The following is a 27,401-nucleotide window of genomic DNA, read 5'->3' on the forward strand; positions in this document are numbered from 1 at the left end:
AGGTCATGCAAGGCTCATCCCAGGGGTTTGAAAGGAGACAGCACCAAATAGAGGAACCTCCCAGATGGAAGCAGCATTACAGATTCTGAACTGCTTGTGGAACAGAAGATCATGATACCCTATGGTTCTTTGCTTTCTTCAGACTGGGAGGGACTTGCAGCCCTTTGTGAAAGAAAAGTTCACAACTTTGAGGTTTGATGAGTTCTGTTCCACCAGTGAGGCAGTGTCCTCAAGAGGGACCCGGAGGACAGTCCAGGAGTAGTATTCATCCCAAGTGCGGTATACTCGGAGCATATATGAAACCTTTGCAAATTGAGGGAACACAAAGTTGCCAATTTAAGCCCTCAGTCCAGTTGACTAGAGTAGAAAGCCAGTTTAACAAACCATTTGTCATCATCTCCCCAACAGAAAGTGTACAATGCGATAAACATCAGAACAGCGTCACCCGATGGCCGAGCTTGCTATGAAATCAGTCCTCGTTAGTATAGTGGCAAGTATCTCCGCCTGTCACGCGGAAGACCGGGGTTCAATTCCCCGACGAGGAGTCTATCGGTGTTTTCTGCTCAATTTCCACCACAGAGCAAATCAGAAGTAATGCTAGCTGTCAAGGGGAGGCTTTGATCCAGATTGGGAGCCTATAACAACTATGAATGTTCTAACAGTGGGTCCTGGATAATAACAATTTCATAACACCCACACGCACCTTTGAATCTCTCTTCTGGAATCGCGCTCCTTGCAGCACATTCCTATCATTGGATTTGGCTCCTCCCAGAAAACCCATTATGGGAATCAGTGTTTATGGTGTATTTACCAGCCTCAGGCCCTGGGGGTCCACAGTATGTCAGTTTCTGTAGTGTAGTGGTTATCACGTTCGCTTAACACGCGAAAGGTCCCCAGCTCGAAACTGGGCAGAAACAGCTACCTCTGTCTCAATTCTTTGCCAGACAACGGTAATATCTGCATCTCCATTGATGTCGTTCACATTGAGTGCTTTTGGCAGATGTGGTGGCAACTTTGAGAAATTTACGGATGGCAAACTTTCCATTAGCTCTCAGGCTGTCACTGCTTTGTCTGTCACGCTCAGGCCAAGGTCATACAGGGCTCATCCCAGGGATTTGAAAGGAGACACCAGCAAAGAGAGGAACCTCCCAAATGGAAGCAGCATTAGAGATTCTGCCCGAGAGAGATTCTGCCCGAGAGAGATTTTGCCCGAGAGAGATTCTGCCCGAGGTATCCTATGCAGGTTGTTGCTTCTCTTTTTGAGAGATTTGGGACAGTAAGCTATTCCTCATTTTTCACAAAGGACTCCTCCAATGGGAAAAAAGGAATGGGACCCAACGTGTATTAGTGGGTCAGCAGAAGTGTCTTGTGCCACGGAGGTTTCTGTAGTGTAGTGGTTATCACGTTCGCTTCACACGCGAAAGGTCCCCAGCTCGAAACTGGGCAGAAACATCTTTATGCCATGATGCTTTTATCAAACACAGTGAGGTCCACCTGCTTGCGACTCAACTTATGTGTCTCCATTTGATATATTGGGTTTCAGAGACGGTGGTTCCAAGGCTGGATGAAGACAGTCACACTTGAGATCGTTCACAATGAGGGTTTTTGCAGATGGGGTGAAGAATTAGGGATGGCAACCTTTCCATTCGCTCTCAGGCAGAGTCACTGCTCTGCCTGTCACACTCAAGCTCAAGCCAAGGTCATGCAAGGCTCATCCCAGGGGTTTGAAAGGAGACAGCACCAAATAGAGGAACCTCCCAGATGGAAGCAGCATTACAGATTCTGAACTGCTTGTGGAACAGAAGATCATGATACCCTATGGTTCTTTGCTTTCTTCAGACTGGGAGGGACTTGCAGCCCTTTGTGAAAGAAAAGTTCACAACTTTGAGGTTTGATGAGTTCTGTTCCACCAGTGAGGCAGTGTCCTCAAGAGGGACCCGGAGGACAGTCCAGGAGTAGTATTCATCCCAAGTGCGGTATACTCGGAGCATATATGAAACCTTTGCAAATTGAGGGAACACAAAGTTGCCAATTTAAGCCCTCAGTCCAGTTGACTAGAGTAGAAAGCCAGTTTAACAAACCATTTGTCATCATCTCCCCAACAGAAAGTGTACAATGCGATAAACATCAGAACAGCGTCACCCGATGGCCGAGCTTGCTATGAAATCAGTCCTCGTTAGTATAGTGGCAAGTATCTCCGCCTGTCACGCGGAAGACCGGGGTTCAATTCCCCGACGAGGAGTCTATCGGTGTTTTCTGCTCAATTTCCACCACAGAGCAAATCAGAAGTAATGCTAGCTGTCAAGGGGAGGCTTTGATCCAGATTGGGAGCCTATAACAACTATGAATGTTCTAACAGTGGGTCCTGGATAATAACAATTTCATAACACCCACACGCACCTTTGAATCTCTCTTCTGGAATCGCGCTCCTTGCAGCACATTCCTATCATTGGATTTGGCTCCTCCCAGAAAACCCATTATGGGAATCAGTGTTTATGGTGTATTTACCAGCCTCAGGCCCTGGGGGTCCACAGTATGTCAGTTTCTGTAGTGTAGTGGTTATCACGTTCGCTTAACACGCGAAAGGTCCCCAGCTCGAAACTGGGCAGAAACAGCTACCTCTGTCTCAATTCTTTGCCAGACAACGGTAATATCTGCATCTCCATTGATGTCGTTCACATTGAGTGCTTTTGGCAGATGTGGTGGCAACTTTGAGAAATTTACGGATGGCAAACTTTCCATTAGCTCTCAGGCTGTCACTGCTTTGTCTGTCACGCTCAGGCCAAGGTCATACAGGGCTCATCCCAGGGATTTGAAAGGAGACACCAGCAAAGAGAGGAACCTCCCAAATGGAAGCAGCATTAGAGATTCTGCCCGAGAGAGATTCTGCCCGAGAGAGATTTTGCCCGAGAGAGATTCTGCCCGAGGTATCCTATGCAGGTTGTTGCTTCTCTTTTTGAGAGATTTGGGACAGTAAGCTATTCCTCATTTTTCACAAAGGACTCCTCCAATGGGAAAAAAGGAATGGGACCCAACGTGTATTAGTGGGTCAGCAGAAGTGTCTTGTGCCACGGAGGTTTCTGTAGTGTAGTGGTTATCACGTTCGCTTCACACGCGAAAGGTCCCCAGCTCGAAACTGGGCAGAAACATCTTTATGCCATGATGCTTTTATCAAACACAGTGAGGTCCACCTGCTTGCGACTCAACTTATGTGTCTCCATTTGATATATTGGGTTTCAGAGACGGTGGTTCCAAGGCTGGATGAAGACAGTCACACTTGAGATCGTTCACAATGAGGGTTTTTGCAGATGGGGTGAAGAATTAGGGATGGCAACCTTTCCATTCGCTCTCAGGCAGAGTCACTGCTTTGCCTGTCACACTCAAGCTCAAGCCAAGGTCATGCAAGGCTCATCCCAGGGGTTTGAAAGGAGACAGCACCAAATAGAGGAACCTCCCAGATGGAAGCAGCATTACAGATTCTGAACTGCTTGTGGAACAGAAGATCATGATACCCTATGGTTCTTTGCTTTCTTCAGACTGGGAGGGACTTGCAGCCCTTTGTGAAAGAAAAGTTCACAACTTTGAGGTTTGATGAGTTCTGTTCCACCAGTGAGGCAGTGTCCTCAAGAGGGACCCGGAGGACAGTCCAGGAGTAGTATTCATCCCAAGTGCGGTATACTCGGAGCATATATGAAACCTTTGCAAATTGAGGGAACACAAAGTTGCCAATTTAAGCCCTCAGTCCAGTTGACTAGAGTAGAAAGCCAGTTTAACAAACCATTTGTCATCATCTCCCCAACAGAAAGTGTACAATGCGATAAACATCAGAACAGCGTCACCCGATGGCCGAGCTTGCTATGAAATCAGTCCTCGTTAGTATAGTGGCAAGTATCTCCGCCTGTCACGCGGAAGACCGGGGTTCAATTCCCCGACGAGGAGTCTATCGGTGTTTTCTGCTCAATTTCCACCACAGAGCAAATCAGAAGTAATGCTAGCTGTCAAGGGGAGGCTTTGATCCAGATTGGGAGCCTATAACAACTATGAATGTTCTAACAGTGGGTCCTGGATAATAACAATTTCATAACACCCACACGCACCTTTGAATCTCTCTTCTGGAATCGCGCTCCTTGCAGCACATTCCTATCATTGGATTTGGCTCCTCCCAGAAAACCCATTATGGGAATCAGTGTTTATGGTGTATTTACCAGCCTCAGGCCCTGGGGGTCCACAGTATGTCAGTTTCTGTAGTGTAGTGGTTATCACGTTCGCTTAACACGCGAAAGGTCCCCAGCTCGAAACTGGGCAGAAACAGCTACCTCTGTCTCAATTCTTTGCCAGACAACGGTAATATCTGCATCTCCATTGATGTCGTTCACATTGAGTGCTTTTGGCAGATGTGGTGGCAACTTTGAGAAATTTACGGATGGCAAACTTTCCATTAGCTCTCAGGCTGTCACTGCTTTGTCTGTCACGCTCAGGCCAAGGTCATACAGGGCTCATCCCAGGGATTTGAAAGGAGACACCAGCAAAGAGAGGAACCTCCCAAATGGAAGCAGCATTAGAGATTCTGCCCGAGAGAGATTCTGCCCGAGAGAGATTTTGCCCGAGAGAGATTCTGCCCGAGGTATCCTATGCAGGTTGTTGCTTCTCTTTTTGAGAGATTTGGGACAGTAAGCTATTCCTCATTTTTCACAAAGGACTCCTCCAATGGGAAAAAAGGAATGGGACCCAACGTGTATTAGTGGGTCAGCAGAAGTGTCTTGTGCCATGGAGGTTTCTGTAGTGTAGTGGTTATCACGTTCGCTTCACACGCGAAAGGTCCCCAGCTCGAAACTGGGCAGAAACATCTTTATGCCATGATGCTTTTATCAAACACAGTGAGGTCCACCTGCTTGCGACTCAACTTATGTGTCTCCATTTGATATATTGGGTTTCAGAGACGGTGGTTCCAAGGCTGGATGAAGACAGTCACACTTGAGATCGTTCACAATGAGGGTTTTTGCAGATGGGGTGAAGAATTAGGGATGGCAACCTTTCCATTCGCTCTCAGGCAGAGTCACTGCTTTGCCTGTCACACTCAAGCTCAAGCCAAGGTCATGCAAGGCTCATCCCAGGGGTTTGAAAGGAGACAGCACCAAATAGAGGAACCTCCCAGATGGAAGCAGCATTACAGATTCTGAACTGCTTGTGGAACAGAAGATCATGATACCCTATGGTTCTTTGCTTTCTTCAGACTGGGAGGGACTTGCAGCCCTTTGTGAAAGAAAAGTTCACAACTTTGAGGTTTGATGAGTTCTGTTCCACCAGTGAGGCAGTGTCCTCAAGAGGGACCCGGAGGACAGTCCAGGAGTAGTATTCATCCCAAGTGCGGTATACTCGGAGCATATATGAAACCTTTGCAAATTGAGGGAACACAAAGTTGCCAATTTAAGCCCTCAGTCCAGTTGACTAGAGTAGAAAGCCAGTTTAACAAACCATTTGTCATCATCTCCCCAACAGAAAGTGTACAATGCGATAAACATCAGAACAGCGTCACCCGATGGCCGAGCTTGCTATGAAATCAGTCCTCGTTAGTATAGTGGCAAGTATCTCCGCCTGTCACGCGGAAGACCGGGGTTCAATTCCCCGACGAGGAGTCTATCGGTGTTTTCTGCTCAATTTCCACCACAGAGCAAATCAGAAGTAATGCTAGCTGTCAAGGGGAGGCTTTGATCCAGATTGGGAGCCTATAACAACTATGAATGTTCTAACAGTGGGTCCTGGATAATAACAATTTCATAACACCCACACGCACCTTTGAATCTCTCTTCTGGAATCGCGCTCCTTGCAGCACATTCCTATCATTGGATTTGGCTCCTCCCAGAAAACCCATTATGGGAATCAGTGTTTATGGTGTATTTACCAGCCTCAGGCCCTGGGGGTCCACAGTATGTCAGTTTCTGTAGTGTAGTGGTTATCACGTTCGCTTAACACGCGAAAGGTCCCCAGCTCGAAACTGGGCAGAAACAGCTACCTCTGTCTCAATTCTTTGCCAGACAACGGTAATATCTGCATCTCCATTGATGTCGTTCACATTGAGTGCTTTTGGCAGATGTGGTGGCAACTTTGAGAAATTTACGGATGGCAAACTTTCCATTAGCTCTCAGGCTGTCACTGCTTTGTCTGTCACGCTCAGGCCAAGGTCATACAGGGCTCATCCCAGGGATTTGAAAGGAGACACCAGCAAAGAGAGGAACCTCCCAAATGGAAGCAGCATTAGAGATTCTGCCCGAGAGAGATTCTGCCCGAGAGAGATTTTGCCCGAGAGAGATTCTGCCCGAGGTATCCTATGCAGGTTGTTGCTTCTCTTTTTGAGAGATTTGGGACAGTAAGCTATTCCTCATTTTTCACAAAGGACTCCTCCAATGGGAAAAAAGGAATGGGACCCAACGTGTATTAGTGGGTCAGCAGAAGTGTCTTGTGCCATGGAGGTTTCTGTAGTGTAGTGGTTATCACGTTCGCTTCACACGCGAAAGGTCCCCAGCTCGAAACTGGGCAGAAACATCTTTATGCCATGATGCTTTTATCAAACACAGTGAGGTCCACCTGCTTGCGACTCAACTTATGTGTCTCCATTTGATATATTGGGTTTCAGAGACGGTGGTTCCAAGGCTGGATGAAGACAGTCACACTTGAGATCGTTCACAATGAGGGTTTTTGCAGATGGGGTGAAGAATTAGGGATGGCAACCTTTCCATTCGCTCTCAGGCAGAGTCACTGCTTTGCCTGTCACACTCAAGCTCAAGCCAAGGTCATGCAAGGCTCATCCCAGGGGTTTGAAAGGAGACAGCACCAAATAGAGGAACCTCCCAGATGGAAGCAGCATTACAGATTCTGAACTGCTTGTGGAACAGAAGATCATGATACCCTATGGTTCTTTGCTTTCTTCAGACTGGGAGGGACTTGCAGCCCTTTGTGAAAGAAAAGTTCACAACTTTGAGGTTTGATGAGTTCTGTTCCACCAGTGAGGCAGTGTCCTCAAGAGGGACCCGGAGGACAGTCCAGGAGTAGTATTCATCCCAAGTGCGGTATACTCGGAGCATATATGAAACCTTTGCAAATTGAGGGAACACAAAGTTGCCAATTTAAGCCCTCAGTCCAGTTGACTAGAGTAGAAAGCCAGTTTAACAAACCATTTGTCATCATCTCCCCAACAGAAAGTGTACAATGCGATAAACATCAGAACAGCGTCACCCGATGGCCGAGCTTGCTATGAAATCAGTCCTCGTTAGTATAGTGGCAAGTATCTCCGCCTGTCACGCGGAAGACCGGGGTTCAATTCCCCGACGAGGAGTCTATCGGTGTTTTCTGCTCAATTTCCACCACAGAGCAAATCAGAAGTAATGCTAGCTGTCAAGGGGAGGCTTTGATCCAGATTGGGAGCCTATAACAACTATGAATGTTCTAACAGTGGGTCCTGGATAATAACAATTTCATAACACCCACACGCACCTTTGAATCTCTCTTCTGGAATCGCGCTCCTTGCAGCACATTCCTATCATTGGATTTGGCTCCTCCCAGAAAACCCATTATGGGAATCAGTGTTTATGGTGTATTTACCAGCCTCAGGCCCTGGGGGTCCACAGTATGTCAGTTTCTGTAGTGTAGTGGTTATCACGTTCGCTTAACACGCGAAAGGTCCCCAGCTCGAAACTGGGCAGAAACAGCTACCTCTGTCTCAATTCTTTGCCAGACAACGGTAATATCTGCATCTCCATTGATGTCGTTCACATTGAGTGCTTTTGGCAGATGTGGTGGCAACTTTGAGAAATTTACGGATGGCAAACTTTCCATTAGCTCTCAGGCTGTCACTGCTTTGTCTGTCACGCTCAGGCCAAGGTCATACAGGGCTCATCCCAGGGATTTGAAAGGAGACACCAGCAAAGAGAGGAACCTCCCAAATGGAAGCAGCATTAGAGATTCTGCCCGAGAGAGATTCTGCCCGAGAGAGATTTTGCCCGAGAGAGATTCTGCCCGAGGTATCCTATGCAGGTTGTTGCTTCTCTTTTTGAGAGATTTGGGACAGTAAGCTATTCCTCATTTTTCACAAAGGACTCCTCCAATGGGAAAAAAGGAATGGGACCCAACGTGTATTAGTGGGTCAGCAGAAGTGTCTTGTGCCACGGAGGTTTCTGTAGTGTAGTGGTTATCACGTTCGCTTCACACGCGAAAGGTCCCCAGCTGGAAACTGGGCAGAAACATCTTTATGCCATGATGCTTTTATCAAACACAGTGAGGTCCACCTGCTTGCGACTCAACTTATGTGTCTCCATTTGATATATTGGGTTTCAGAGACGGTGGTTCCAAGGCTGGATGAAGACAGTCACACTTGAGATCGTTCACAATGAGGGTTTTTGCAGATGGGGTGAAGAATTAGGGATGGCAACCTTTCCATTCGCTCTCAGGCAGAGTCACTGCTTTGCCTGTCACACTCAAGCTCAAGCCAAGGTCATGCAAGGCTCATCCCAGGGGTTTGAAAGGAGACAGCACCAAATAGAGGAACCTCCCAGATGGAAGCAGCATTACAGATTCTGAACTGCTTGTGGAACAGAAGATCATGATACCCTATGGTTCTTTGCTTTCTTCAGACTGGGAGGGACTTGCAGCCCTTTGTGAAAGAAAAGTTCACAACTTTGAGGTTTGATGAGTTCTGTTCCACCAGTGAGGCAGTGTCCTCAAGAGGGACCCGGAGGACAGTCCAGGAGTAGTATTCATCCCAAGTGCGGTATACTCGGAGCATATATGAAACCTTTGCAAATTGAGGGAACACAAAGTTGCCAATTTAAGCCCTCAGTCCAGTTGACTAGAGTAGAAAGCCAGTTTAACAAACCATTTGTCATCATCTCCCCAACAGAAAGTGTACAATGCGATAAACATCAGAACAGCGTCACCCGATGGCCGAGCTTGCTATGAAATCAGTCCTCGTTAGTATAGTGGCAAGTATCTCCGCCTGTCACGCGGAAGACCGGGGTTCAATTCCCCGACGAGGAGTCTATCGGTGTTTTCTGCTCAATTTCCACCACAGAGCAAATCAGAAGTAATGCTAGCTGTCAAGGGGAGGCTTTGATCCAGATTGGGAGCCTATAACAACTATGAATGTTCTAACAGTGGGTCCTGGATAATAACAATTTCATAACACCCACACGCACCTTTGAATCTCTCTTCTGGAATCGCGCTCCTTGCAGCACATTCCTATCATTGGATTTGGCTCCTCCCAGAAAACCCATTATGGGAATCAGTGTTTATGGTGTATTTACCAGCCTCAGGCCCTGGGGGTCCACAGTATGTCAGTTTCTGTAGTGTAGTGGTTATCACGTTCGCTTAACACGCGAAAGGTCCCCAGCTCGAAACTGGGCAGAAACAGCTACCTCTGTCTCAATTCTTTGCCAGACAACGGTAATATCTGCATCTCCATTGATGTCGTTCACATTGAGTGCTTTTGGCAGATGTGGTGGCAACTTTGAGAAATTTACGGATGGCAAACTTTCCATTAGCTCTCAGGCTGTCACTGCTTTGTCTGTCACGCTCAGGCCAAGGTCATAAAGGGCTCATCCCAGGGATTTGAAAGGAGACACCAGCAAAGAGAGGAACCTCCCAAATGGAAGCAGCATTAGAGATTCTGCCCGAGAGAGATTCTGCCCGAGAGAGATTCTGCCCGAGAGAGATTCTGCCCGAGGTATCCTATGCAGGTTGTTGCTTCTCTTTTTGAGAGATTTGGGACAGTAAGCTATTCCTCATTTTTCACAAAGGACTCCTCCAATGGGAAAAAAGGAATGGGACCCAACGTGTATTAGTGGGTCAGCAGAAGTGTCTTGTGCCACGGAGGTTTCTGTAGTGTAGTGGTTATCACGTTCGCTTCACACGCGAAAGGTCCCCAGCTCGAAACTGGGCAGAAACATCTTTATGCCATGATGCTTTTATCAAACACAGTGAGGTCCACCTGCTTGCGACTCAACTTATGTGTCTCCATTTGATATATTGGGTTTCAGAGACGGTGGTTCCAAGGCTGGATGAAGACAGTCACACTTGAGATCGTTCACAATGAGGGTTTTTGCAGATGGGGTGAAGAATTAGGGATGGCAACCTTTCCATTCGCTCTCAGGCAGAGTCACTGCTTTGCCTGTCACACTCAAGCTCAAGCCAAGGTCATGCAAGGCTCATCCCAGGGGTTTGAAAGGAGACAGCACCAAATAGAGGAACCTCCCAGATGGAAGCAGCATTACAGATTCTGAACTGCTTGTGGAACAGAAGATCATGATACCCTATGGTTCTTTGCTTTCTTCAGACTGGGAGGGACTTGCAGCCCTTTGTGAAAGAAAAGTTCACAACTTTGAGGTTTGATGAGTTCTGTTCCACCAGTGAGGCAGTGTCCTCAAGAGGGACCCGGAGGACAGTCCAGGAGTAGTATTCATCCCAAGTGCGGTATACTCGGAGCATATATGAAACCTTTGCAAATTGAGGGAACACAAAGTTGCCAATTTAAGCCCTCAGTCCAGTTGACTAGAGTAGAAAGCCAGTTTAACAAACCATTTGTCATCATCTCCCCAACAGAAAGTGTACAATGCGATAAACATCAGAACAGCGTCACCCGATGGCCGAGCTTGCTATGAAATCAGTCCTCGTTAGTATAGTGGCAAGTATCTCCGCCTGTCACGCGGAAGACCGGGGTTCAATTCCCCGACGAGGAGTCTATCGGTGTTTTCTGCTCAATTTCCACCACAGAGCAAATCAGAAGTAATGCTAGCTGTCAAGGGGAGGCTTTGATCCAGATTGGGAGCCTATAACAACTATGAATGTTCTAACAGTGGGTCCTGGATAATAACAATTTCATAACACCCACACGCACCTTTGAATCTCTCTTCTGGAATCGCGCTCCTTGCAGCACATTCCTATCATTGGATTTGGCTCCTCCCAGAAAACCCATTATGGGAATCAGTGTTTATGGTGTATTTACCAGCCTCAGGCCCTGGGGGTCCACAGTATGTCAGTTTCTGTAGTGTAGTGGTTATCACGTTCGCTTAACACGCGAAAGGTCCCCAGCTCGAAACTGGGCAGAAACAGCTACCTCTGTCTCAATTCTTTGCCAGACAACGGTAATATCTGCATCTCCATTGATGTCGTTCACATTGAGTGCTTTTGGCAGATGTGGTGGCAACTTTGAGAAATTTACGGATGGCAAACTTTCCATTAGCTCTCAGGCTGTCACTGCTTTGTCTGTCACGCTCAGGCCAAGGTCATACAGGGCTCATCCCAGGGATTTGAAAGGAGACACCAGCAAAGAGAGGAACCTCCCAAATGGAAGCAGCATTAGAGATTCTGCCCGAGAGAGATTCTGCCCGAGAGAGATTTTGCCCGAGAGAGATTCTGCCCGAGGTATCCTATGCAGGTTGTTGCTTCTCTTTTTGAGAGATTTGGGACAGTAAGCTATTCCTCATTTTTCACAAAGGACTCCTCCAATGGGAAAAAAGGAATGGGACCCAACGTGTATTAGTGGGTCAGCAGAAGTGTCTTGTGCCACGGAGGTTTCTGTAGTGTAGTGGTTATCACGTTCGCTTCACACGCGAAAGGTCCCCAGCTGGAAACTGGGCAGAAACATCTTTATGCCATGATGCTTTTATCAAACACAGTGAGGTCCACCTGCTTGCGACTCAACTTATGTGTCTCCATTTGATATATTGGGTTTCAGAGACGGTGGTTCCAAGGCTGGATGAAGACAGTCACACTTGAGATCGTTCACAATGAGGGTTTTTGCAGATGGGGTGAAGAATTAGGGATGGCAACCTTTCCATTCGCTCTCAGGCAGAGTCACTGCTTTGCCTGTCACACTCAAGCTCAAGCCAAGGTCATGCAAGGCTCATCCCAGGGGTTTGAAAGGAGACAGCACCAAATAGAGGAACCTCCCAGATGGAAGCAGCATTACAGATTCTGAACTGCTTGTGGAACAGAAGATCATGATACCCTATGGTTCTTTGCTTTCTTCAGACTGGGAGGGACTTGCAGCCCTTTGTGAAAGAAAAGTTCACAACTTTGAGGTTTGATGAGTTCTGTTCCACCAGTGAGGCAGTGTCCTCAAGAGGGACCCGGAGGACAGTCCAGGAGTAGTATTCATCCCAAGTGCGGTATACTCGGAGCATATATGAAACCTTTGCAAATTGAGGGAACACAAAGTTGCCAATTTAAGCCCTCAGTCCAGTTGACTAGAGTAGAAAGCCAGTTTAACAAACCATTTGTCATCATCTCCCCAACAGAAAGTGTACAATGCGATAAACATCAGAACAGCGTCACCCGATGGCCGAGCTTGCTATGAAATCAGTCCTCGTTAGTATAGTGGCAAGTATCTCCGCCTGTCACGCGGAAGACCGGGGTTCAATTCCCCGACGAGGAGTCTATCGGTGTTTTCTGCTCAATTTCCACCACAGAGCAAATCAGAAGTAATGCTAGCTGTCAAGGGGAGGCTTTGATCCAGATTGGGAGCCTATAACAACTATGAATGTTCTAACAGTGGGTCCTGGATAATAACAATTTCATAACACCCACACGCACCTTTGAATCTCTCTTCTGGAATCGCGCTCCTTGCAGCACATTCCTATCATTGGATTTGGCTCCTCCCAGAAAACCCATTATGGGAATCAGTGTTTATGGTGTATTTACCAGCCTCAGGCCCTGGGGGTCCACAGTATGTCAGTTTCTGTAGTGTAGTGGTTATCACGTTCGCTTAACACGCGAAAGGTCCCCAGCTCGAAACTGGGCAGAAACAGCTACCTCTGTCTCAATTCTTTGCCAGACAACGGTAATATCTGCATCTCCATTGATGTCGTTCACATTGAGTGCTTTTGGCAGATGTGGTGGCAACTTTGAGAAATTTACGGATGGCAAACTTTCCATTAGCTCTCAGGCTGTCACTGCTTTGTCTGTCACGCTCAGGCCAAGGTCATAAAGGGCTCATCCCAGGGATTTGAAAGGAGACACCAGCAAAGAGAGGAACCTCCCAAATGGAAGCAGCATTAGAGATTCTGCCCGAGAGAGATTCTGCCCGAGAGAGATTCTGCCCGAGAGAGATTCTGCCCGAGGTATCCTATGCAGGTTGTTGCTTCTCTTTTTGAGAGATTTGGGACAGTAAGCTATTCCTCATTTTTCACAAAGGACTCCTCCAATGGGAAAAAAGGAATGGGACCCAACGTGTATTAGTGGGTCAGCAGAAGTGTCTTGTGCCACGGAGGTTTCTGTAGTGTAGTGGTTATCACGTTCGCTTCACACGCGAAAGGTCCCCAGCTCGAAACTGGGCAGAAACATCTTTATGCCATGATGCTTTTATCAAACACAGTGAGGTCCACCTGCTTGCGACTCAACTTATGTGTCTCCATTTGATATATTGGGTTTCAGAGACGGTGGTTCCAAGGCTGGATGAAGACAGTCACACTTGAGATCGTTCACAATGAGGGTTTTTGCAGATGGGGTGAAGAATTAGGGATGGCAACCTTTCCATTCGCTCTCAGGCAGAGTCACTGCTTTGCCTGTCACACTCAAGCTCAAGCCAAGGTCATGCAAGGCTCATCCCAGGGGTTTGAAAGGAGACAGCACCAAATAGAGGAACCTCCCAGATGGAAGCAGCATTACAGATTCTGAACTGCTTGTGGAACAGAAGATCATGATACCCTATGGTTCTTTGCTTTCTTCAGACTGGGAGGGACTTGCAGCCCTTTGTGAAAGAAAAGTTCACAACTTTGAGGTTTGATGAGTTCTGTTCCACCAGTGAGGCAGTGTCCTCAAGAGGGACCCGGAGGACAGTCCAGGAGTAGTATTCATCCCAAGTGCGGTATACTCGGAGCATATATGAAACCTTTGCAAATTGAGGGAACACAAAGTTGCCAATTTAAGCCCTCAGTCCAGTTGACTAGAGTAGAAAGCCAGTTTAACAAACCATTTGTCATCATCTCCCCAACAGAAAGTGTACAATGCGATAAACATCAGAACAGCGTCACCCGATGGCCGAGCTTGCTATGAAATCAGTCCTCGTTAGTATAGTGGCAAGTATCTCCGCCTGTCACGCGGAAGACCGGGGTTCAATTCCCCGACGAGGAGTCTATCGGTGTTTTCTGCTCAATTTCCACCACAGAGCAAATCAGAAGTAATGCTAGCTGTCAAGGGGAGGCTTTGATCCAGATTGGGAGCCTATAACAACTATGAATGTTCTAACAGTGGGTCCTGGATAATAACAATTTCATAACACCCACACGCACCTTTGAATCTCTCTTCTGGAATCGCGCTCCTTGCAGCACATTCCTATCATTGGATTTGGCTCCTCCCAGAAAACCCATTATGGGAATCAGTGTTTATGGTGTATTTACCAGCCTCAGGCCCTGGGGGTCCACAGTATGTCAGTTTCTGTAGTGTAGTGGTTATCACGTTCGCTTAACACGCGAAAGGTCCCCAGCTCGAAACTGGGCAGAAACAGCTACCTCTGTCTCAATTCTTTGCCAGACAACGGTAATATCTGCATCTCCATTGATGTCGTTCACATTGAGTGCTTTTGGCAGATGTGGTGGCAACTTTGAGAAATTTACGGATGGCAAACTTTCCATTAGCTCTCAGGCTGTCACTGCTTTGTCTGTCACGCTCAGGCCAAGGTCATACAGGGCTCATCCCAGGGATTTGAAAGGAGACACCAGCAAAGAGAGGAACCTCCCAAATGGAAGCAGCATTAGAGATTCTGCCCGAGAGAGATTCTGCCCGAGAGAGATTTTGCCCGAGAGAGATTCTGCCCGAGGTATCCTATGCAGGTTGTTGCTTCTCTTTTTGAGAGATTTGGGACAGTAAGCTATTCCTCATTTTTCACAAAGGACTCCTCCAATGGGAAAAAAGGAATGGGACCCAACGTGTATTAGTGGGTCAGCAGAAGTGTCTTGTGCCACGGAGGTTTCTGTAGTGTAGTGGTTATCACGTTCGCTTCACACGCGAAAGGTCCCCAGCTGGAAACTGGGCAGAAACATCTTTATGCCATGATGCTTTTATCAAACACAGTGAGGTCCACCTGCTTGCGACTCAACTTATGTGTCTCCATTTGATATATTGGGTTTCAGAGACGGTGGTTCCAAGGCTGGATGAAGACAGTCACACTTGAGATCGTTCACAATGAGGGTTTTTGCAGATGGGGTGAAGAATTAGGGATGGCAACCTTTCCATTCGCTCTCAGGCAGAGTCACTGCTTTGCCTGTCACACTCAAGCTCAAGCCAAGGTCATGCAAGGCTCATCCCAGGGGTTTGAAAGGAGACAGCACCAAATAGAGGAACCTCCCAGATGGAAGCAGCATTACAGATTCTGAACTGCTTGTGGAACAGAAGATCATGATACCCTATGGTTCTTTGCTTTCTTCAGACTGGGAGGGACTTGCAGCCCTTTGTGAAAGAAAAGTTCACAACTTTGAGGTTTGATGAGTTCTGTTCCACCAGTGAGGCAGTGTCCTCAAGAGGGACCCGGAGGACAGTCCAGGAGTAGTATTCATCCCAAGTGCGGTATACTCGGAGCATATATGAAACCTTTGCAAATTGAGGGAACACAAAGTTGCCAATTTAAGCCCTCAGTCCAGTTGACTAGAGTAGAAAGCCAGTTTAACAAACCATTTGTCATCATCTCCCCAACAGAAAGTGTACAATGCGATAAACATCAGAACAGCGTCACCCGATGGCCGAGCTTGCTATGAAATCAGTCCTCGTTAGTATAGTGGCAAGTATCTCCGCCTGTCACGCGGAAGACCGGGGTTCAATTCCCCGACGAGGAGTCTATCGGTGTTTTCTGCTCAATTTCCACCACAGAGCAAATCAGAAGTAATGCTAGCTGTCAAGGGGAGGCTTTGATCCAGATTGGGAGCCTATAACAACTATGAATGTTCTAACAGTGGGTCCTGGATAATAACAATTTCATAACACCCACACGCACCTTTGAATCTCTCTTCTGGAATCGCGCTCCTTGCAGCACATTCCTATCATTGGATTTGGCTCCTCCCAGAAAACCCATTATGGGAATCAGTGTTTATGGTGTATTTACCAGCCTCAGGCCCTGGGGGTCCACAGTATGTCAGTTTCTGTAGTGTAGTGGTTATCAAGTTCGCTTAACACGCGAAAGGTCCCCAGCTCGAAACTGGGCAGAAACAGCTACCTCTGTCTCAATTCTTTGCCAGACAACGGTAATATCTGCATCTCCATTGATGTCGTTCACATTGAGTGCTTTTGGCAGATGTGGTGGCAACTTTGAGAAATTTACGGATGGCAAACTTTCCATTAGCTCTCAGGCTGTCACTGCTTTGTCTGTCACGCTCAGGCCAAGGTCATACAGGGCTCATCCCAGGGATTTGAAAGGAGACACCAGCAAAGAGAGGAACCTCCCAAATGGAAGCAGCATTAGAGATTCTGCCCGAGAGAGATTCTGCCCGAGAGAGATTTTGCCCGAGAGAGATTCTGCCCGAGGTATCCTATGCAGGTTGTTGCTTCTCTTTTTGAGAGATTTGGGACAGTAAGCTATTCCTCATTTTTCACAAAGGACTCCTCCAATGGGAAAAAAGGAATGGGACCCAACGTGTATTAGTGGGTCAGCAGAAGTGTCTTGTGCCACGGAGGTTTCTGTAGTGTAGTGGTTATCACGTTCGCTTCACACGCGAAAGGTCCCCAGCTCGAAACTGGGCAGAAACATCTTTATGCCATGATGCTTTTATCAAACACAGTGAGGTCCACCTGCTTGCGACTCAACTTATGTGTCTCCATTTGATATATTGGGTTTCAGAGACGGTGGTTCCAAGGCTGGATGAAGACAGTCACACTTGAGATCGTTCACAATGAGGGTTTTTGCAGATGGGGTGAAGAATTAGGGATGGCAACCTTTCCATTCGCTCTCAGGCAGAGTCACTGCTTTGCCTGTCACACTCAAGCTCAAGCCAAGGTCATGCAAGGCTCATCCCAGGGGTTTGAAAGGAGACAGCACCAAATAGAGGAACCTCCCAAATGGAAGCAGCATTACAGATTCTGAACTGCTTGTGGAACAGAAGATCATGATACCCTATGGTTCTTTGCTTTCTTCAGACTGGGAGGGACTTGCAGCCCTTTGTGAAAGAAAAGTTCACAACTTTGAGGTTTGATGAGTTCTGTTCCACCAGTGAGGCAGTGTCCTCAAGAGGGACCCGGAGGACAGTCCAGGAGTAGTATTCATCCCAAGTGCGGTATACTCGGAGCATATATGAAACCTTTGCAAATTGAGGGAACACAAAGTTGCCAATTTAAGCCCTCAGTCCAGTTGACTAGAGTAGAAAGCCAGTTTAACAAACCATTTGTCATCATCTCCCCAACAGAAAGTGTACAATGCGATAAACATCAGAACAGCGTCACCCGATGGCCGAGCTTGCTATGAAATCAGTCCTCGTTAGTATAGTGGCAAGTATCTCCGCCTGTCACGCGGAAGACCGGGGTTCAATTCTCCGACGAGGAGTCTATCGGTGTTTTCTGCTCAATTTCCACCACAGAGCAAATCAGAAGTAATGCTAGCTGTCAAGGGGAGGCTTTGATCCAGATTGGGAGCCTATAACAACTATGAATGTTCTAACAGTGGGTCCTGGATAATAACAATTTCATAACACCCACACGCACCTTTGAATCTCTCTTCTGGAATCGCGCTCCTTGCAGCACATTCCTATCATTGGATTTGGCTCCTCCCAGAAAACCCATTATGGGAATCAGTGTTTATGGTGTATTTACCAGCCTCAGGCCCTGGGGGTCCACAGTATGTCAGTTTCTGTAGTGTAGTGGTTATCACGTTCGCTTAACACGCGAAAGGTCCCCAGCTCGAAACTGGGCAGAAACAGCTACCTCTGTCTCAATTCTTTGCCAGACAACGGTAATATCTGCATCTCCATTGATGTCGTTCACATTGAGTGCTTTTGGCAGATGTGGTGGCAACTTTGAGAAATTTACGGATGGCAAACTTTCCATTAGCTCTCAGGCTGTCACTGCTTTGTCTGTCACGCTCAGGCCAAGGTCATACAGGGCTCATCCCAGGGATTTGAAAGGAGACACCAGCAAAGAGAGGAACCTCCCAAATGGAAGCAGCATTAGAGATTCTGCCCGAGAGAGATTCTGCCCGAGAGAGATTTTGCCCGAGAGAGATTCTGCCCGAGGTATCCTATGCAGGTTGTTGCTTCTCTTTTTGAGAGATTTGGGACAGTAAGCTATTCCTCATTTTTCACAAAGGACTCCTCCAATGGGAAAAAAGGAATGGGACCCAACGTGTATTAGTGGGTCAGCAGAAGTGTCTTGTGCCACGGAGGTTTCTGTAGTGTAGTGGTTATCACGTTCGCTTCACACGCGAAAGGTCCCCAGCTCGAAACTGGGCAGAAACATCTTTATGCCATGATGCTTTTATCAAACACAGTGAGGTCCACCTGCTTGCGACTCAACTTATGTGTCTCCATTTGATATATTGGGTTTCAGAGACGGTGGTTCCAAGGCTGGATGAAGACAGTCACACTTGAGATCGTTCACAATGAGGGTTTTTGCAGATGGGGTGAAGAATTAGGGATGGCAACCTTTCCATTCGCTCTCAGGCAGAGTCACTGCTTTGCCTGTCACACTCAAGCTCAAGCCAAGGTCATGCAAGGCTCATCCCAGGGGTTTGAAAGGAGACAGCACCAAATAGAGGAACCTCCCAGATGGAAGCAGCATTACAGATTCTGAACTGCTTGTGGAACAGAAGATCATGATACCCTATGGTTCTTTGCTTTCTTCAGACTGGGAGGGACTTGCAGCCCTTTGTGAAAGAAAAGTTCACAACTTTGAGGTTTGATGAGTTCTGTTCCACCAGTGAGGCAGTGTCCTCAAGAGGGACCCGGAGGACAGTCCAGGAGTAGTATTCATCCCAAGTGCGGTATACTCGGAGCATATATGAAACCTTTGCAAATTGAGGGAACACAAAGTTGCCAATTTAAGCCCTCAGTCCAGTTGACTAGAGTAGAAAGCCAGTTTAACAAACCATTTGTCATCATCTCCCCAACAGAAAGTGTACAATGCGATAAACATCAGAACAGCGTCACCCGATGGCCGGGCTTGCTATGAAATCAGTCCTCGTTAGTATAGTGGCAAGTATCTCCGCCTGTCACGCGGAAGACCGGGGTTCAATTCCCCGACGAGGAGTCTATCGGTGTTTTCTGCTCAATTTCCACCACAGAGCAAATCAGAAGTAATGCTAGCTGTCAAGGGGAGGCTTTGATCCAGATTGGGAGCCTATAACAACTATGAATGTTCTAACAGTGGGTCCTGGATAATAACAATTTCATAACACCCACACGCACCTTTGAATCTCTCTTCTGGAATCGCGCTCCTTGCAGCACATTCCTATCATTGGATTTGGCTCCTCCCAGAAAACCCATTATGGGAATCAGTGTTTATGGTGTATTTACCAGCCTCAGGCCCTGGGGGTCCACAGTATGTCAGTTTCTGTAGTGTAGTGGTTATCACGTTCGCTTAACACGCGAAAGGTCCCCAGCTCGAAACTGGGCAGAAACAGCTACCTCTGTCTCAATTCTTTGCCAGACAACGGTAATATCTGCATCTCCATTGATGTCGTTCACATTGAGTGCTTTTGGCAGATGTGGTGGCAACTTTGAGAAATTTACGGATGGCAAACTTTCCATTAGCTCTCAGGCTGTCACTGCTTTGTCTGTCACGCTCAGGCCAAGGTCATACAGGGCTCATCCCAGGGATTTGAAAGGAGACACCAGCAAAGAGAGGAACCTCCCAAATGGAAGCAGCATTAGAGATTCTGCCCGAGAGAGATTCTGCCCGAGAGAGATTTTGCCCGAGAGAGATTCTGCCCGAGGTATCCTATGCAGGTTGTTGCTTCTCTTTTTGAGAGATTTGGGACAGTAAGCTATTCCTCATTTTTCACAAAGGACTCCTCCAATGGGAAAAAAGGAATGGGACCCAACGTGTATTAGTGGGTCAGCAGAAGTGTCTTGTGCCACGGAGGTTTCTGTAGTGTAGTGGTTATCACGTTCGCTTCACACGCGAAAGGTCCCCAGCTCGAAACTGGGCAGAAACATCTTTATGCCATGATGCTTTTATCAAACACAGTGAGGTCCACCTGCTTGCGACTCAACTTATGTGTCTCCATTTGATATATTGGGTTTCAGAGACGGTGGTTCCAAGGCTGGATGAAGACAGTCACACTTGAGATCGTTCACAATGAGGGTTTTTGCAGATGGGGTGAAGAATTAGGGATGGCAACCTTTCCATTCGCTCTCAGGCAGAGTCACTGCTTTGCCTGTCACACTCAAGCTCAAGCCAAGGTCATGCAAGGCTCATCCCAGGGGTTTGAAAGGAGACAGCACCAAATAGAGGAACCTCCCAGATGGAAGCAGCATTACAGATTCTGAACTGCTTGTGGAACAGAAGATCATGATACCCTATGGTTCTTTGCTTTCTTCAGACTGGGAGGGACTTGCAGCCCTTTGTGAAAGAAAAGTTCACAACTTTGAGGTTTGATGAGTTCTGTTCCACCAGTGAGGCAGTGTCCTCAAGAGGGACCCGGAGGACAGTCCAGGAGTAGTATTCATCCCAAGTGCGGTATACTCGGAGCATATATGAAACCTTTGCAAATTGAGGGAACACAAAGTTGCCAATTTAAGCCCTCAGTCCAGTTGACTAGAGTAGAAAGCCAGTTTAACAAACCATTTGTCATCATCTCCCCAACAGAAAGTGTACAATGCGATAAACATCAGAACAGCGTCACCCGATGGCCGAGCTTGCTATGAAATCAGTCCTCGTTAGTATAGTGGCAAGTATCTCCGCCTGTCACGCGGAAGACCGGGGTTCAATTCCCCGACGAGGAGTCTATCGGTGTTTTCTGCTCAATTTCCACCACAGAGCAAATCAGAAGTAATGCTAGCTGTCAAGGGGAGGCTTTGATCCAGATTGGGAGCCTATAACAACTATGAATGTTCTAACAGTGGGTCCTGGATAATAACAATTTCATAACACCCACACGCACCTTTGAATCTCTCTTCTGGAATCGCGCTCCTTGCAGCACATTCCTATCATTGGATTTGGCTCCTCCCAGAAAACCCATTATGGGAATCAGTGTTTATGGTGTATTTACCAGCCTCAGGCCCTGGGGGTCCACAGTATGTCAGTTTCTGTAGTGTAGTGGTTATCACGTTCGCTTAACACGCGAAAGGTCCCCAGCTCGAAACTGGGCAGAAACAGCTACCTCTGTCTCAATTCTTTGCCAGACAACGGTAATATCTGCATCTCCATTGATGTCGTTCACATTGAGTGCTTTTGGCAGATGTGGTGGCAACTTTGAGAAATTTACGGATGGCAAACTTTCCATTAGCTCTCAGGCTGTCACTGCTTTGTCTGTCACGCTCAGGCCAAGGTCATACAGGGCTCATCCCAGGGATTTGAAAGGAGACACCAGCAAAGAGAGGAACCTCCCAAATGGAAGCAGCATTAGAGATTCTGCCCGAGAGAGATTCTGCCCGAGAGAGATTTTGCCCGAGAGAGATTCTGCCCGAGGTATCCTATGCAGGTTGTTGCTTCTCTTTTTGAGAGATTTGGGACAGTAAGCTATTCCTCATTTTTCACAAAGGACTCCTCCAATGGGAAAAAAGGAATGGGACCCAACGTGTATTAGTGGGTCAGCAGAAGTGTCTTGTGCCACGGAGGTTTCTGTAGTGTAGTGGTTATCACGTTCGCTTCACACGCGAAAGGTCCCCAGCTCGAAACTGGGCAGAAACATCTTTATGCCATGATGCTTTTATCAAACACAGTGAGGTCCACCTGCTTGCGACTCAACTTATGTGTCTCCATTTGATATATTGGGTTTCAGAGACGGTGGTTCCAAGGCTGGATGAAGACAGTCACACTTGAGATCGTTCACAATGAGGGTTTTTGCAGATGGGGTGAAGAATTAGGGATGGCAACCTTTCCATTCGCTCTCAGGCAGAGTCACTGCTTTGCCTGTCACACTCAAGCTCAAGCCAAGGTCATGCAAGGCTCATCCCAGGGGTTTGAAAGGAGACAGCACCAAATAGAGGAACCTCCCAGATGGAAGCAGCATTACAGATTCTGAACTGCTTGTGGAACAGAAGATCATGATACCCTATGGTTCTTTGCTTTCTTCAGACTGGGAGGGACTTGCAGCCCTTTGTGAAAGAAAAGTTCACAACTTTGAGGTTTGATGAGTTCTGTTCCACCAGTGAGGCAGTGTCCTCAAGAGGGACCCGGAGGACAGTCCAGGAGTAGTATTCATCCCAAGTGCGGTATACTCGGAGCATATATGAAACCTTTGCAAATTGAGGGAACACAAAGTTGCCAATTTAAGCCCTCAGTCCAGTTGACTAGAGTAGAAAGCCAGTTTAACAAACCATTTGTCATCATCTCCCCAACAGAAAGTGTACAATGCGATAAACATCAGAACAGCGTCACCCGATGGCCGAGCTTGCTATGAAATCAGTCCTCGTTAGTATAGTGGCAAGTATCTCCGCCTGTCACGCGGAAGACCGGGGTTCAATTCCCCGACGAGGAGTCTATCGGTGTTTTCTGCTCAATTTCCACCACAGAGCAAATCAGAAGTAATGCTAGCTGTCAAGGGGAGGCTTTGATCCAGATTGGGAGCCTATAACAACTATGAATGTTCTAACAGTGGGTCCTGGATAATAACAATTTCATAACACCCACACGCACCTTTGAATCTCTCTTCTGGAATCGCGCTCCTTGCAGCACATTCCTATCATTGGATTTGGCTCCTCCCAGAAAACCCATTATGGGAATCAGTGTTTATGGTGTATTTACCAGCCTCAGGCCCTGGGGGTCCACAGTATGTCAGTTTCTGTAGTGTAGTGGTTATCACGTTCGCTTAACACGCGAAAGGTCCCCAGCTCGAAACTGGGCAGAAACAGCTACCTCTGTCTCAATTCTTTGCCAGACAACGGTAATATCTGCATCTCCATTGATGTCGTTCACATTGAGTGCTTTTGGCAGATGTGGTGGCAACTTTGAGAAATTTACGGATGGCAAACTTTCCATTAGCTCTCAGGCTGTCACTGCTTTGTCTGTCACGCTCAGGCCAAGGTCATACAGGGCTCATCCCAGGGATTTGAAAGGAGACACCAGCAAAGAGAGGAACCTCCCAAATGGAAGCAGCATTAGAGATTCTGCCCGAGAGAGATTCTGCCCGAGAGAGATTTTGCCCAAGAGAGATTCTGCCCGAGGTATCCTATGCAGGTTGTTGCTTCTCTTTTTGAGAGATTTGGGACAGTAAGCTATTCCTCATTTTTCACAAAGGACTCCTCCAATGGGAAAAAAGGAATGGGACCCAACGTGTATTAATGGGTCAGCAGAAGTGTCTTGTGCCACGGAGGTTTCTGTAGTGTAGTGGTTATCACGTTCGCTTCACATTAAAGGTCCCCAGCTCGAAACTGGGCAGAAACATCTTTATGCCATGATGCTTTTATCAAACACAGTGAGGTCCACCTGCTTGCGACTCAACTTATGTGTCTCCATTTGATATATTGGGTTTCAGAGACGGTGGTTCCAAGGCTGGATGAAGACAGTCACACTTGAGATCGTTCACAATGAGGGTTTTTTGCAGATGGGGTGAAGAATTAGGGATGGCAACCTTTCCATTCGCTCTCAGGCAGAGTCACTGCTTTGCCTGTCACACTCAAGCTCAAGCCAAGGTCATGCAAGGCTCATCCCAGGGGTTTGAAAGGAGACAGCACCAAATAGAGGAACCTCCCAAATGGAAGCAGCATTACAGATTCTGAACTGCTTGTGGAACAGAAGATCATGATACCCTATGGTTCTTTGCTTTCTTCAGACTGGGAGGGACTTGCAGCCCCTTGTGAAAGAAAAGTTCACAACTTTGAGGTTTGATGAGTTCTGTTCCACCAGTGAGGCAGTGTCCTCAAGAGGGACCCGGAGGACAGTCCAGTAGTAGTATTCATCCCAAGTGCGGTATACTCGGAGCATATATGAAACCTTTGCAAATTGAGGGAACACAAAGTTGCCAATTTAAGCCCTCAGTCCAGTTGACTAGAGTAGAAAGCCAGTTTAACAAACCATTTGTCATCATCTCCCCAACAGAAAGTGTACAATGCGATAAACATCAGAACAGCGTCACCCGATGGCCGAGCTTGCTAGGAAATCAGTCCTCGTTAGTATAGTGGCAAGTATCTCCGCCTGTCACGCGGAGGCCAGTCGCGTATAGCCGTAGAGGACTGACAGCCAATCAGATTGCAGCATGCTGTGTCCCGTCTCTCTGGTGCTGCTGAACGCGCTGCAGAAGCCTTGTAAGACAGGGGAGTGGGTTTGATTCCCACTAGAAGCAAATATAGTTTATGTTTTCTTGATTTGATCAAATGTTTTGAACTTTATACAATTAAAATGGTATTTAATTCTATTTCATCTGTTTGTTGGGCTCCTTTCCATTCTATGGTACACTTGTTTAATTCATTAAATACTTAATACAGTTCTGAAGCAAGGCTAACATGCTCACAAAAATAATAACACAAATAAAACACAAACTAAATATATATAAATGGCAGCGTAATGTTAAACATAACAGTTATCAATTCCTTAGTTTGGAATGAAATTGAAATAAAACACAAAGTCAAATGTGTTCTGGCTTTTATAGTTTTTATTCTTTATACAGAATTGACAATTAAAATAAACATAAACATAAACAACTGTCATTGTCATTTTTTTTGCACCATCCATCTATTTCGTTCAGCCTCAAACCATTGGGAAGCTTGGAACTCGCTCCAGGTCATCTCCTTGACCATGCCCTGTGCCTTGAAGAAAGAGAAAACTCTGGAGGGGCAGTAGATATATTTCCCTTGTACTCCAGGGAAGCAGGTGTGGATGTGAGGGCTGTTAGGGCCCTGCTTTAGAGGCTGGTGACAAAACCTGCACAGGCGACCAGATGGCAGAGGCTCTGTGGCGCTTCTTTTTTTCCTCTCTGACCCTTTTGCACTCTGCAGCCCTCTTCTTGGCAGCATCAAGTTCCCGCTGGAAATATGTAGAAGCAGCAAAGTCTTGGAATGACATTCTGGATTCTTTGAGCCCTTCCTCGGCATACATCTTGAAGACTCTTGTGGAGCAGTAAAAATAATTAGCAGATGGCGATTGATAGTAAAAATGAACAGAAGAGCCATCGCCAAGGAAGCGGGACTTTGGCTGGCCACAGGCTAAGCAGTTCCTGGTTAATTTCCTCTGCGTCTGCGGCTGCTGCTGTTGTTGTTGCTGCTGCTGTTGCTGTTGTTGTTGTTGTTGTTGTTGTTGTTGTTGTTGTTGTTACTGCTGCTGTAGAACCACTGCCACAATCCTTGCCACTGCAGCCCTGGTAAGTGTGTCATCCTGAGTGAGACCAACGGGGGGAGGGTTGATAGGGGCAGGGGGTAAAATTGCGACGGGCACACTGACTGTCTGGCTGCCTGTAGTCAAACTGTGCCACAACTTCCTTGTTTCTGATGCCCTCTCTGAGCTGGTGTTGAGACAGGAGCTGGTGTTTTTTAATTTGGCAACATGTTTCACATATCTTGATATGTGTTGCCACGTGGTGGGATGGAGGAGGCTGTTGGGGTCCCTGCACGCCCTCTGCACCATGGCAGCATAGTCCACATCCACTCGCCTCAGAATGTCTTTAGCTCCCTGGTGCTTTATCAGCAGTTCATCAATGGCGGTCCTCATGGGTTCTGTCCACCGACTGTGGTCAAGAACCTGGATGAGGCCACCTGTTTTAACAGGTCCAGTGCGTTTGGCCCTTGGAGAGGAGGATACGGGTAAAGGCGTAACCCCTGGCAGGTCTGTAAAAATAAAGAATACGTTGAAAGTGTTGCTCTTTTGCTACAATTCAGGTGATTCATATTGTGAAAAACTTTAATTGAATAAAATTGTTATGCAACTGCATCATTAAATGAAATCTGTGAAACAAAGTGGGATATGAGGCATCGCAGATGAGTAATTTGAATTACCTGTACCTGAACTTTTGTAATGACAAAATCTGAAATCTGAGAAGAATCTGAAAGAAATATGTACATGCACAGAAAGTGCAGCTGGATACCCATCACCTCAGCCTCCTCTTCTAAACATGTAGAAGAACCTATGTTTGCTTTAAAAAACTCAAAATATGATTTATTTTTTTTCATTTTGGGCTACTGTAAAAACATGTGCGTGTAAAATGTAGCCGGCATCGAGAGAGGAGACTCCTAATGTAAATTCAAAGGATACATTCTGAGGTATTTTAAATAATAATTCTTATACTTGGGTCAACATCCATCCATCTATCAGCAATACAAGTCATTACAGTTTAATAACTTATATTCTATCACTGCCAAAAGAAACAGAAATATTTCCACCTAAATCTTTCATGCAAAGAATTCACACAATGATGGTATAAACAATTAACAGCTTCAGTAAAACACAGTAAGAAAAGTTGTGAATCTAGAGAAAAGAGTGAAAGGTTCTGGATAAGTGTCAGTGAGAGACTAAAAAGGCCTCCAGATATGTACAGACTGTAAGAGGTCAGGATGTAAAAACCCACATACAGTATGTAACACCACTGTACTAAGACACCTCCACCAATACCACTGAGAAACATGGAATGACAACTTGAAGAAAATAGCTTGACTTACAATTGAGTTGTGTTGATCAAACTTGATGATAACGTCTAAAAAAAAACTTGATACTGTACTTTACTGTTGCCGCCGATGCTCTTCTTTGAATACACAGGTGTGAAAACGGGGAAACAGCGCCCCCAAATTACACTCAGTGGCCAAAAATATATTACATCCGTAGCGTTAAGAGACTACCATAGAGAATGAATGAGAAAAGTTAAGGAGCAGGGATTTCCGGTTCCGCTGTCGAAAACGGGGAAACAGCGCCCCCAAATTACACTCAGTGGCCAAAAATATATTACATCCGTAGCGTTAAGAGTTAAGGAGCAGGGTTTCCGGTTCCGCTGTCGAAACGGGGAAACAGCGCCCCCAAATTACACTCAGTGGCCAAAAATATATTACATCCGTAGTGTTAAGCACTACCATAGAGAATGAATGGGGAAAGTTAAGAGAGTTAAGGCTTACTATAAGCGGCCCGGGCGCGGAAGACCGGGGTTCAATTCCCCGACGAGGAGTCTATCGGTGTTTTCTGCTCAATTTCCACCACAGAGCAAATCAGAAGTAATGCTAGCTGTCAAGGGGAGGCTCTGATCCAGATTGGGAGCCTATAACAACTATGAATGTTCTAACAGTGGGTCCTGGATAATAACAATTTCATAACACCCACACGCACCTTTGAATCTCTCTTCTGGAATCGCGCTCCTT

At 46.7% G+C, this 27,401-nt stretch overlaps 40 non-coding genes across 40 annotated transcripts; all 40 read left to right on the forward strand.

Annotated features, from left to right (window-relative positions):
* Positions 1–473: 473 nt before the first annotated feature.
* On the forward strand, positions 474–545 carry trnad-guc (transfer RNA aspartic acid (anticodon GUC)). Its single transcript has one exon. It is a non-coding gene; the product is annotated as a tRNA-Asp (tRNA).
* A 299-nt stretch (positions 546–844) lies between these two features.
* trnav-aac (transfer RNA valine (anticodon AAC)) lies at positions 845–917 on the forward strand. Its single transcript has one exon. It is a non-coding gene; the product is annotated as a tRNA-Val (tRNA).
* Positions 918–1,379: 462 nt separating this feature from the next.
* On the forward strand, positions 1,380–1,452 carry trnav-cac (transfer RNA valine (anticodon CAC)). The gene has a single exon. It is a non-coding gene; the product is annotated as a tRNA-Val (tRNA).
* A 718-nt stretch (positions 1,453–2,170) lies between these two features.
* Positions 2,171–2,242, forward strand: trnad-guc (transfer RNA aspartic acid (anticodon GUC)). The gene has a single exon. It is a non-coding gene; the product is annotated as a tRNA-Asp (tRNA).
* A 299-nt stretch (positions 2,243–2,541) lies between these two features.
* Positions 2,542–2,614, forward strand: trnav-aac (transfer RNA valine (anticodon AAC)). Its single transcript has one exon. It is a non-coding gene; the product is annotated as a tRNA-Val (tRNA).
* A 462-nt stretch (positions 2,615–3,076) lies between these two features.
* Positions 3,077–3,149, forward strand: trnav-cac (transfer RNA valine (anticodon CAC)). The gene has a single exon. It is a non-coding gene; the product is annotated as a tRNA-Val (tRNA).
* Positions 3,150–3,867: 718 nt separating this feature from the next.
* Positions 3,868–3,939, forward strand: trnad-guc (transfer RNA aspartic acid (anticodon GUC)). The gene has a single exon. It is a non-coding gene; the product is annotated as a tRNA-Asp (tRNA).
* Positions 3,940–4,238: 299 nt separating this feature from the next.
* On the forward strand, positions 4,239–4,311 carry trnav-aac (transfer RNA valine (anticodon AAC)). Its single transcript has one exon. It is a non-coding gene; the product is annotated as a tRNA-Val (tRNA).
* Positions 4,312–4,773: 462 nt separating this feature from the next.
* trnav-cac (transfer RNA valine (anticodon CAC)) lies at positions 4,774–4,846 on the forward strand. The gene has a single exon. It is a non-coding gene; the product is annotated as a tRNA-Val (tRNA).
* Positions 4,847–5,564: 718 nt separating this feature from the next.
* Positions 5,565–5,636, forward strand: trnad-guc (transfer RNA aspartic acid (anticodon GUC)). Its single transcript has one exon. It is a non-coding gene; the product is annotated as a tRNA-Asp (tRNA).
* A 299-nt stretch (positions 5,637–5,935) lies between these two features.
* On the forward strand, positions 5,936–6,008 carry trnav-aac (transfer RNA valine (anticodon AAC)). The gene has a single exon. It is a non-coding gene; the product is annotated as a tRNA-Val (tRNA).
* Positions 6,009–6,470: 462 nt separating this feature from the next.
* On the forward strand, positions 6,471–6,543 carry trnav-cac (transfer RNA valine (anticodon CAC)). Its single transcript has one exon. It is a non-coding gene; the product is annotated as a tRNA-Val (tRNA).
* A 718-nt stretch (positions 6,544–7,261) lies between these two features.
* Positions 7,262–7,333, forward strand: trnad-guc (transfer RNA aspartic acid (anticodon GUC)). Its single transcript has one exon. It is a non-coding gene; the product is annotated as a tRNA-Asp (tRNA).
* Positions 7,334–7,632: 299 nt separating this feature from the next.
* trnav-aac (transfer RNA valine (anticodon AAC)) lies at positions 7,633–7,705 on the forward strand. The gene has a single exon. It is a non-coding gene; the product is annotated as a tRNA-Val (tRNA).
* Positions 7,706–8,167: 462 nt separating this feature from the next.
* Positions 8,168–8,240, forward strand: trnav-cac (transfer RNA valine (anticodon CAC)). Its single transcript has one exon. It is a non-coding gene; the product is annotated as a tRNA-Val (tRNA).
* A 718-nt stretch (positions 8,241–8,958) lies between these two features.
* trnad-guc (transfer RNA aspartic acid (anticodon GUC)) lies at positions 8,959–9,030 on the forward strand. The gene has a single exon. It is a non-coding gene; the product is annotated as a tRNA-Asp (tRNA).
* Positions 9,031–9,329: 299 nt separating this feature from the next.
* trnav-aac (transfer RNA valine (anticodon AAC)) lies at positions 9,330–9,402 on the forward strand. Its single transcript has one exon. It is a non-coding gene; the product is annotated as a tRNA-Val (tRNA).
* A 462-nt stretch (positions 9,403–9,864) lies between these two features.
* On the forward strand, positions 9,865–9,937 carry trnav-cac (transfer RNA valine (anticodon CAC)). Its single transcript has one exon. It is a non-coding gene; the product is annotated as a tRNA-Val (tRNA).
* A 718-nt stretch (positions 9,938–10,655) lies between these two features.
* trnad-guc (transfer RNA aspartic acid (anticodon GUC)) lies at positions 10,656–10,727 on the forward strand. The gene has a single exon. It is a non-coding gene; the product is annotated as a tRNA-Asp (tRNA).
* Positions 10,728–11,026: 299 nt separating this feature from the next.
* Positions 11,027–11,099, forward strand: trnav-aac (transfer RNA valine (anticodon AAC)). The gene has a single exon. It is a non-coding gene; the product is annotated as a tRNA-Val (tRNA).
* Positions 11,100–11,561: 462 nt separating this feature from the next.
* On the forward strand, positions 11,562–11,634 carry trnav-cac (transfer RNA valine (anticodon CAC)). Its single transcript has one exon. It is a non-coding gene; the product is annotated as a tRNA-Val (tRNA).
* A 718-nt stretch (positions 11,635–12,352) lies between these two features.
* Positions 12,353–12,424, forward strand: trnad-guc (transfer RNA aspartic acid (anticodon GUC)). The gene has a single exon. It is a non-coding gene; the product is annotated as a tRNA-Asp (tRNA).
* Positions 12,425–12,723: 299 nt separating this feature from the next.
* trnav-aac (transfer RNA valine (anticodon AAC)) lies at positions 12,724–12,796 on the forward strand. Its single transcript has one exon. It is a non-coding gene; the product is annotated as a tRNA-Val (tRNA).
* Positions 12,797–13,258: 462 nt separating this feature from the next.
* trnav-cac (transfer RNA valine (anticodon CAC)) lies at positions 13,259–13,331 on the forward strand. The gene has a single exon. It is a non-coding gene; the product is annotated as a tRNA-Val (tRNA).
* Positions 13,332–14,049: 718 nt separating this feature from the next.
* Positions 14,050–14,121, forward strand: trnad-guc (transfer RNA aspartic acid (anticodon GUC)). Its single transcript has one exon. It is a non-coding gene; the product is annotated as a tRNA-Asp (tRNA).
* A 299-nt stretch (positions 14,122–14,420) lies between these two features.
* trnav-aac (transfer RNA valine (anticodon AAC)) lies at positions 14,421–14,493 on the forward strand. Its single transcript has one exon. It is a non-coding gene; the product is annotated as a tRNA-Val (tRNA).
* Positions 14,494–14,955: 462 nt separating this feature from the next.
* Positions 14,956–15,028, forward strand: trnav-cac (transfer RNA valine (anticodon CAC)). Its single transcript has one exon. It is a non-coding gene; the product is annotated as a tRNA-Val (tRNA).
* A 718-nt stretch (positions 15,029–15,746) lies between these two features.
* Positions 15,747–15,818, forward strand: trnad-guc (transfer RNA aspartic acid (anticodon GUC)). Its single transcript has one exon. It is a non-coding gene; the product is annotated as a tRNA-Asp (tRNA).
* Positions 15,819–16,117: 299 nt separating this feature from the next.
* On the forward strand, positions 16,118–16,190 carry trnav-aac (transfer RNA valine (anticodon AAC)). The gene has a single exon. It is a non-coding gene; the product is annotated as a tRNA-Val (tRNA).
* A 462-nt stretch (positions 16,191–16,652) lies between these two features.
* On the forward strand, positions 16,653–16,725 carry trnav-cac (transfer RNA valine (anticodon CAC)). Its single transcript has one exon. It is a non-coding gene; the product is annotated as a tRNA-Val (tRNA).
* Positions 16,726–17,814: 1,089 nt separating this feature from the next.
* trnav-aac (transfer RNA valine (anticodon AAC)) lies at positions 17,815–17,887 on the forward strand. Its single transcript has one exon. It is a non-coding gene; the product is annotated as a tRNA-Val (tRNA).
* A 462-nt stretch (positions 17,888–18,349) lies between these two features.
* trnav-cac (transfer RNA valine (anticodon CAC)) lies at positions 18,350–18,422 on the forward strand. Its single transcript has one exon. It is a non-coding gene; the product is annotated as a tRNA-Val (tRNA).
* A 718-nt stretch (positions 18,423–19,140) lies between these two features.
* trnad-guc (transfer RNA aspartic acid (anticodon GUC)) lies at positions 19,141–19,212 on the forward strand. Its single transcript has one exon. It is a non-coding gene; the product is annotated as a tRNA-Asp (tRNA).
* Positions 19,213–19,511: 299 nt separating this feature from the next.
* Positions 19,512–19,584, forward strand: trnav-aac (transfer RNA valine (anticodon AAC)). Its single transcript has one exon. It is a non-coding gene; the product is annotated as a tRNA-Val (tRNA).
* Positions 19,585–20,046: 462 nt separating this feature from the next.
* On the forward strand, positions 20,047–20,119 carry trnav-cac (transfer RNA valine (anticodon CAC)). Its single transcript has one exon. It is a non-coding gene; the product is annotated as a tRNA-Val (tRNA).
* A 718-nt stretch (positions 20,120–20,837) lies between these two features.
* Positions 20,838–20,909, forward strand: trnad-guc (transfer RNA aspartic acid (anticodon GUC)). Its single transcript has one exon. It is a non-coding gene; the product is annotated as a tRNA-Asp (tRNA).
* Positions 20,910–21,208: 299 nt separating this feature from the next.
* trnav-aac (transfer RNA valine (anticodon AAC)) lies at positions 21,209–21,281 on the forward strand. Its single transcript has one exon. It is a non-coding gene; the product is annotated as a tRNA-Val (tRNA).
* A 462-nt stretch (positions 21,282–21,743) lies between these two features.
* Positions 21,744–21,816, forward strand: trnav-cac (transfer RNA valine (anticodon CAC)). The gene has a single exon. It is a non-coding gene; the product is annotated as a tRNA-Val (tRNA).
* A 718-nt stretch (positions 21,817–22,534) lies between these two features.
* Positions 22,535–22,606, forward strand: trnad-guc (transfer RNA aspartic acid (anticodon GUC)). The gene has a single exon. It is a non-coding gene; the product is annotated as a tRNA-Asp (tRNA).
* A 299-nt stretch (positions 22,607–22,905) lies between these two features.
* Positions 22,906–22,978, forward strand: trnav-aac (transfer RNA valine (anticodon AAC)). The gene has a single exon. It is a non-coding gene; the product is annotated as a tRNA-Val (tRNA).
* The last annotated feature ends 4,423 nt before the right edge of the window (positions 22,979–27,401 follow it).

Source organism: Paralichthys olivaceus, chromosome 2, assembly GCF_024713975.1.
Source record: "Paralichthys olivaceus isolate ysfri-2021 chromosome 2, ASM2471397v2, whole genome shotgun sequence".
In the NCBI taxonomy this organism is placed as follows: Eukaryota; Metazoa; Chordata; class Actinopteri; order Pleuronectiformes; family Paralichthyidae; genus Paralichthys; species Paralichthys olivaceus.